General features: G+C 38.4%; 1 non-coding gene across 1 annotated transcript; it reads left to right on the top strand.

Moving 5' to 3' along the window:
* The first annotated feature begins 5,387 nt into the window (after positions 1–5,387).
* Positions 5,388–5,533, top strand: LOC140628967 (U4 spliceosomal RNA). Its single transcript, XR_012026874.1, has one exon. It is a non-coding gene; the product is annotated as a U4 spliceosomal RNA (small nuclear RNA).
* Positions 5,534–7,151: the final 1,618 nt, after the last annotated feature.

Below are 7,151 nucleotides of genomic sequence, written 5' to 3'. Positions count from 1 at the left end.
TTCTTTTGAAATAGTAATGGTCCCTTTCCATAAGTTAAGAATATTCTTCTTTCTGTTCATTCAGATGTATTTATATCCATTAATTTGCCCAGATGAGAAAACATTTATCATTAATATCAATAAGATAAAAAAATTGTCTTTTATAAGGCTAGTTAAATTGGACACTAAAGCATTAGAAAAAGACAATATAAACAAGGAAAATTATAGTACATGTATAATCATAGATATAAAATTCTAAATAAAATATAACCAAATTGAACTAACCAATGTCTTATAAAGAAATATGATCACAAAGGATTTATTCCAGAAATGAAAGCATAGTAAACTATTAGAAAAATCTATCCATGAACTTCTGCTTATTCCTGGAAATTTGAATACAAATGCTTTTTTGATCCCAGTAGAAAACCTCCTCAAATGAAGGAGAGGCGGGGCAAAAGGAGTCAGACAAAAAAAAATCTGAGCAAAATTTTGGAAGCTGGGAAACAGAGGGATCTGTAATAACTCTTGAGCAGACCACAAGAACTAAACACCAAGTCCCTAGGAAACAAATTGCAGACTCCTAAAAGATTCAGAAACTGGTAGTATTAAGTACTTTTCAAGGCAAAGACCAGAGTATGAATCTGATTACTGGAGGATTCGTTAAAGGCATCTAAAACAGAGCATTTAATCACCCTTACATTTTGTACTATTTGAAACAGCTGGGATTCCCACCTCAGGCTTAACATTAACCCAAGTTTTTTTACTTCCTCACTCTATTTTACTGGTTACTGTAATAGCCATTGCACCTTATCCTAAACCAGGTAGTTCAACATTCTGTGGGCATTGGAGAGGGGTAAATGTTTGTTTCTTTGTTTGTTTTCAAACCAAGCTGCCAAAAAAAGACCAGAGCAATCTAGATCTTCTCTTCTTAGGACTGGCAGGCAGTCAATTGAGCAGGCACAACAGGGGGCAAGCACTGAGTAAGAGTGGGAAGCAGCAGGTACCTGCCAAAATTCATTCAATATTTTTAAAACCTCTCTGAAGAAGGTTGGAGCATCTGCGGCAGCTGTGCTTGTGGCAAGTTTGAAACGTCTCTCTAAGCTTCTTCAAAATTACTCCATTTCTCTGAAGGTAAAGCCCATATTTAATCACTCAACTTTGGTTGAAATAATTTACAATACCGGCAGCAACCTTATTGATGCAGTATATTATTGGAGCACTTAGGGTCACTTCTGACAGCAGGTGCTGAAATCGATCTCCCACCCCTCAACCAATGATAAATTTAATTACAAACATATTCAAGATGTCTTTTATTGATATCCTCAGGGGTACAATGAAAGAGGTTACCTGGCACATTATACAATAAACCTTTATCAAACTCTTCAGCAGGCAGTCTTGCCTCTGTTCCGTGCAGTCTTAGGAGATGGAAGAGCATCAGCCCCTGTCTTTCTTGAACCATCTCCTTCTCTCCAACTCTCTGTCCTAAGCAGAGCCATTTACTTCTCTCAGCTTCTTATGTCTGAATCCTCACATACATCACCCTGTTTTAGCTCATAGAGATTCCTTTTTTATATCCCCCTCTCTTTAAAGTATGAGAGTTGCATATAATAAATGTTTTTCTTTTTCCATTGTCGCATTGATTTTCTCATTTCCTTCTCAAAACTTCCAATATAGCTCTCCTTCACCACAGGGATTTTTCCAGCCCATGGCCCACAATATCCCTTTTCAACAGATGGTGTAGGCTGGAGCTATGATGTTTCTGGCTAGTGCCAACAATTACAGCAAGTCCATTTTTCCCCATGAAACGTCAAGTGTGTTCCCTGCTGCCTATTTTTGGCCAGATCAAAGCTGTTTGTCTAAAAATCCTTTCCTTCATAATACCAGTATTTACCAATGCTTGGGTGGGGGAATTGTGTTTGTTGGGTCTTCTATATAAAAGGTAAGGATAGAGAGGTCAATTATGTTTCTGAAGCCCATTCCTAAGATTCCCAGAGAGTGAAAATTTGGGGGCCTGATTACTCAGTTGTGAAATTTGAAACAGAGAATGTACATTTGAGGTAGGTTTCTGGGAAACAACTGTCCTAGGCTATGAGTTCATTCTTTTATCCAACCAATGATTATTTTAACAGAATTTTTTGTGTATAATTGGCATGCAATTAACTGTATATTTAAATTGAACAGCTTGTTAAGTTTTGACACATACATGCAATCATAACTGCTATAAAGGTAATGAACCCCCCAAATATCTCATGTTCCTTTCTAATTCTTCCCCATTCCTTCCTACACCCCTCCACCACTCCCAAACAAGCACTGATTTGCTTTCTGTTACTATAAATCAGTTTGTATATTCTAGCCTTTATATAATGGAAAAATACAGTCTATACTCTTTCCCTTCTAGATTATTTGATTTTGCACAATTACTTTAAGATTCATCCATGTAGTTAAAGTGTATCAATAGTTTGTTCCTTTTTACTGAGAAGTACTCCACAATTTGTTTTTCCATTCACCAAGTGGTAGATGTTTCACTCGTTTCTAGTTTTGAGCTATATGAATAAAGCTGTTATGAAATTTATGCACAAGTCCTTGGCTGGACATATGCTTTCATTTCTCTTGAATATCATCTAGAAGTGGAATGGATGTATTATATTGGTAGGTACAGTATAAGTTTAACTTTTTAAAAACTTTTAAACTGTTCTTTAAAGTGGTTGTACCGGGCAGCCCAGGTGGCTCAGCGGTTTAGCGCTGCCTTCAGCCCAGGGCGTGATCCTGGAGACCCGGGATCGAGTCCCATGTCTAGCTCTCTGCATGGAGCCTGCTCCCTCTGCCTGTGTCTCTCTCTCTCTGTCTCTCATGAATAAATAAATAAAATCTTAAAAAACAAAAAAAAACCCACAAAGTGGTTGTGCCATTTTACATTCCCATTCAACCAATAATTATTGAAGTTCTACTATGTTGCAGGTATGCTTCTAGATGCTTGAAATATAGCATTAAACAAAAACAGACAAATATGCAAATTCTCATTCAGAAGAGCTGGAAGGGGTCCCAAGGTGGTCTCAGGAAACAATCTTTAAGATTGAATTTAGTATGCTGGATATTTATTACAGAGTTCCATAGGGACAAAAAACTATAGATTGGAGGAGAAAGAAGTAGGATTAAATCAAGGAAAAGTCAGGCTATGATGCAAACCTAGTAATAGCTTTTGCCCACTCCATGTGGAGTTGAGGAGCTAAAACGTTCTGCTAGATTTGTCAGGCATTGGGACTACCCTACCTCCATCAGTGAGGAACACCATAGGAAGGGCATGACTATGGTCAAGACAGCTTTCTGTGGTAGAGGCTATCCCAGAAACCGTTGATAGCTGCAGGCTATCTGCTGATATCAATTGCCACAGGCAATTCTGAAGGGGATATCAAGGCAACATGACTCTGATTTCCTCACTGTCTCTACCAATTTTTCTGATTGGATCCACTTCTCCACATATGTCCAGAAAACCCAGTGGGTCTGTATAACTGAAGGAAACTTAGAAGATAATAATTACCAGCCCATACCTGTATCTGGTCTTGCAGCCACAACTAATACCCATATCTTTCTTCTACTACACATTCTAGATTCCCTTCATCTTCAGCCCTCAAGTCTGGTGGTTGTAATGGGCATTATTTAGACCCTCATCCCTGGTCATCTTATTCTTCCCTGGCCAGGGTTTCTCCATGGTCCTTTTACTGTCAAAACTGGGCAGGGGAGTACCAAGAAGCATTCAGTGGATTGCTTGGTAGCCAAATATATTTCTTCCTGCCCTCAATGTGTAATAATGTCCATACATTCTCCTGATAAGAGTAAATTACCTCTGCCAGGAGAGTGACTCTTCTTTTTTCAGGACGGTTGATAAGCACAAGGAGGACAAAGTGCATGAGTAGAATTTATACTTTATAATTCGATAACCCAGAGTTCTAGAAATCAGGAACCCAAATTGGAATGATGGCAAGTGAGGGGTCCTACTTACACACCCTTGTTTTCCAGATCCATATGCTATCCTTTTTGAGGACCAGAATCATACAAAAAGTCTTTTACTCATGGTATATACTGAGTCCTAGATGATGACTCCCAATGGTATTAAAATACTGCCTTTAAACAGGACTTCACCTTGGTGTTCAGCAATCCATTCTAATCCTTTATTAGGCAGCAGCAGCTTCTGGGTGGTTCAAACTGTCATATGACCAGTAAATTCCATGTTAGTGGGTCCATTTCCATATGTTGCTGCTATAAAGTGTGTCTTTTTGTTTGATATAATGTTTTCTGGGAATTCCATGACAGTAGATCAAACACTATATACTCTCAGATAAAGGTGATGGCTAAGACCCTGCAGGCCATTACCCACAGTATGTATATATTCCTTTCAAAAGAGCCATTGGCTTTTTCAGAGTGAAAAGGCACAATCTATTCAAACAGTCCCATATTTGGTGCTCAGCATTGGTTTCTGTTCCTGGAAGATTAAACATTCAACAGTAGCAGAGTTGTATCCACCAGGATAAGTCAAGACCCATACTATTAGACGCAGGTATAAACCTCTATCTCTCCCACTATGGCCACTTTGTACACGTTACCATCAATATGAATAAACACAGATATTAAAAATTTACTAGCCCATGGACTTTGTTTATATCTCCCTCACACACACACACACACACACACACACCATTTTCTAGGTTTTCCTCCAATCTCTAGTTGAACTCATGTTCCCAATAAAGCCCTCCTTTTCTCTGGGCTAAAACAAATGTCATGGGCTTCCTGATGGGGCTTGCCATCACAAAATGATTTTTGGATATCCTAAAGGAAGGAAATCTTTCTCTTGTCAGGTTAGAAAAAAAAAAACAGAGGAGTTGGGAGGATATTGAGTACTTGCTTTGCTAATCCCTCATTTGTCCTGAAGTTCCCTGTCTTCTTATGAGGTGGTAGCCAGAAAATCTTAAAATGACACCATAAACTTATGTTTGTGGAGTGCTGGCTTTCTACATATCCCATAAATGTCACTCTTGAAAAATTTATGTGCATTTTGTTACTTATGTTCCAAAGATATTCCAAATATTTTAAGCCAAGGTTGTGAATAATTATGGGCACTTCATATTGGTGAGATATTTGGGGAAATGAAAGTCTTGTGTCCTGGCCTGATTTCTCCCTTGACTTTTATGTTGATGGCAAGCTTCCTGCCCCAAATATATTTGCATTAGAGCCAGCATTTTACAATGGATATCTTCACCAAAGTGCCATTCTTCAAGAACTGTTATAGTTATTGAAACTTATCCTTTACTTCTTTATATCTTTCTCTAATTTACATGCATGCATGATTTTCTCTCTAGCAACATGATGAGCTTCATGAAGAAAGTGACAGGGATCTTAAAAGCCTTCATACCAGCTTTGTGCAGTGGCAGTATCGTAGCCAATGAGGTTTATCCCAGGCGCGATTATTGCTAATTGAAAAGCCTTCATACCAATGTTCTATATTTCCACCGTAGGGGTTACATGTGAGAATGAATTTATCCAAATTTATTGAATTATACACCCAAAGTGGATGCATTATATTGAATATAAGCTATAGCTCAGTAAAATTGATTTTTAAAAGTTTTTGTATTTGTGGGGAACCAGCTGCAGAGCCTGAGAACTGAATCGTGTAGTCCTCAGCACAGTGGGGATACGGAAGGTCCTGAGTCAGCATACTGGCTCTTGACCACATTGTTCTCCAGATACAGCTCCTTTGCTCCCCCTTCTTTGAGTCAATAGTCTATTCTTTTATCTTTTGAAGTAAACATGTTTTTCTCTGCTTCCCAAAGTTAATCATTCCTATAGCCAATCTGCTAGATTTCTTGATAAAAACTGGAGGAGACAAAGCCTCGGGGTCCGAGTCTGAGTCCAATTCCAGTTTGAATCCGAGTCTGAGTCTTGGTCCCACTGTCACCCAGATTAAAATTCAGTGAGACTCTGAGTCTTTCTTCATATTGTCACCTCTATCCTGGATCAGTGGCATGTATCCTTTCCAGAATTTACAGCGGAGTCTTGCTTATATGTGGAATCAAGTATTTTATGATTGAATTTTCTGTTAAATTGTATAGTTGTTTTGTTTTGTTTTTGCTGTAGCCAAGAGTATTCTCAGGAAATCCAGACTTATATATATCCAACAACATGGCTCCACCCAGATTTTTTCATAGGCTCCACAAACAACATGACCAAAACAGAACTGTCAATTTCCTGGCATTGCACTAAACCTGACCCTCTACTCAATTCCACATTTAAGAAAACCATCCTAACCCAGTTGCAAAGATCCACATTCCAAAAGACACACTTGATTACTTTCTATCCTTCACCACAAGTTTAGTACTTCTGAAAAATATCTCATTTCAAACTCCTCACCCCTTCCATTGCTAAGATTCTGGTCCATGCCACTGTAACTTCTCACTCTCACATCTGTAGTAATTTCCTACCTCATTTCCTTGCTCCTATATTTCAGTCTGTTCTATAAAGAACATTTTGAGTGACCTTTAATAAAGCAGATTCTGATAATATTTCTTCCTTACTTAAAATGCCTCAATGGTGCCATCTTAGTAAGAACAAAACCCCAAGTGTTTCCCATGGCCCATAAGGCCTTCTGTGACCTGGCCCCTCCTACTACTCTAATCTCATTTCCTAACACTGTTGTCCTAAGGCACATTGACTTCCAAGCTATTTCCTAAATGTGCCAAGCTTGTTCATACTTTAGGGCCTCTCTTTTGGTGATCCCTCTGCTGTTCCCTGAGGTTCTATATCTTCCCACAGCTGACTACTTCTTATTGAGTATCAGATAAAAGTCATTTCTTCAGAAAATTCTTCCCTGCCTTCCCCATCCTAGTATCTCTCTATCGTATTTCCCCATATTATTTTCTTAATAATATTCCATCCCTGAGGATATCAACCCTTTAAAATATAAGCTCAATGGGAACCAGGGCCATGTATTTCAGGTTCTCTTCTTTATCTATAGTACCTATCACAGTGCCTCTCACGTATTGGTAATTTCTAAATATTTGTTGAATGAATGAATGACATTGATTAAAAAGATGCATGCTAAGGTGTGATGAGCCAAGCAGTCTGGAACATGGGATTTGGGAGGATGGGAAAGTGATCTTAGATATTTCTAAAATAGTAGT

This window comes from Canis lupus, chromosome X (genome assembly GCF_048164855.1).
Source record: "Canis lupus baileyi chromosome X, mCanLup2.hap1, whole genome shotgun sequence".
Taxonomy (NCBI): Eukaryota; Metazoa; Chordata; class Mammalia; order Carnivora; family Canidae; genus Canis; species Canis lupus.
Note: the sequence above shows the minus strand (reverse complement) of the source record. Positions and strands in the feature narration are given on the sequence as shown.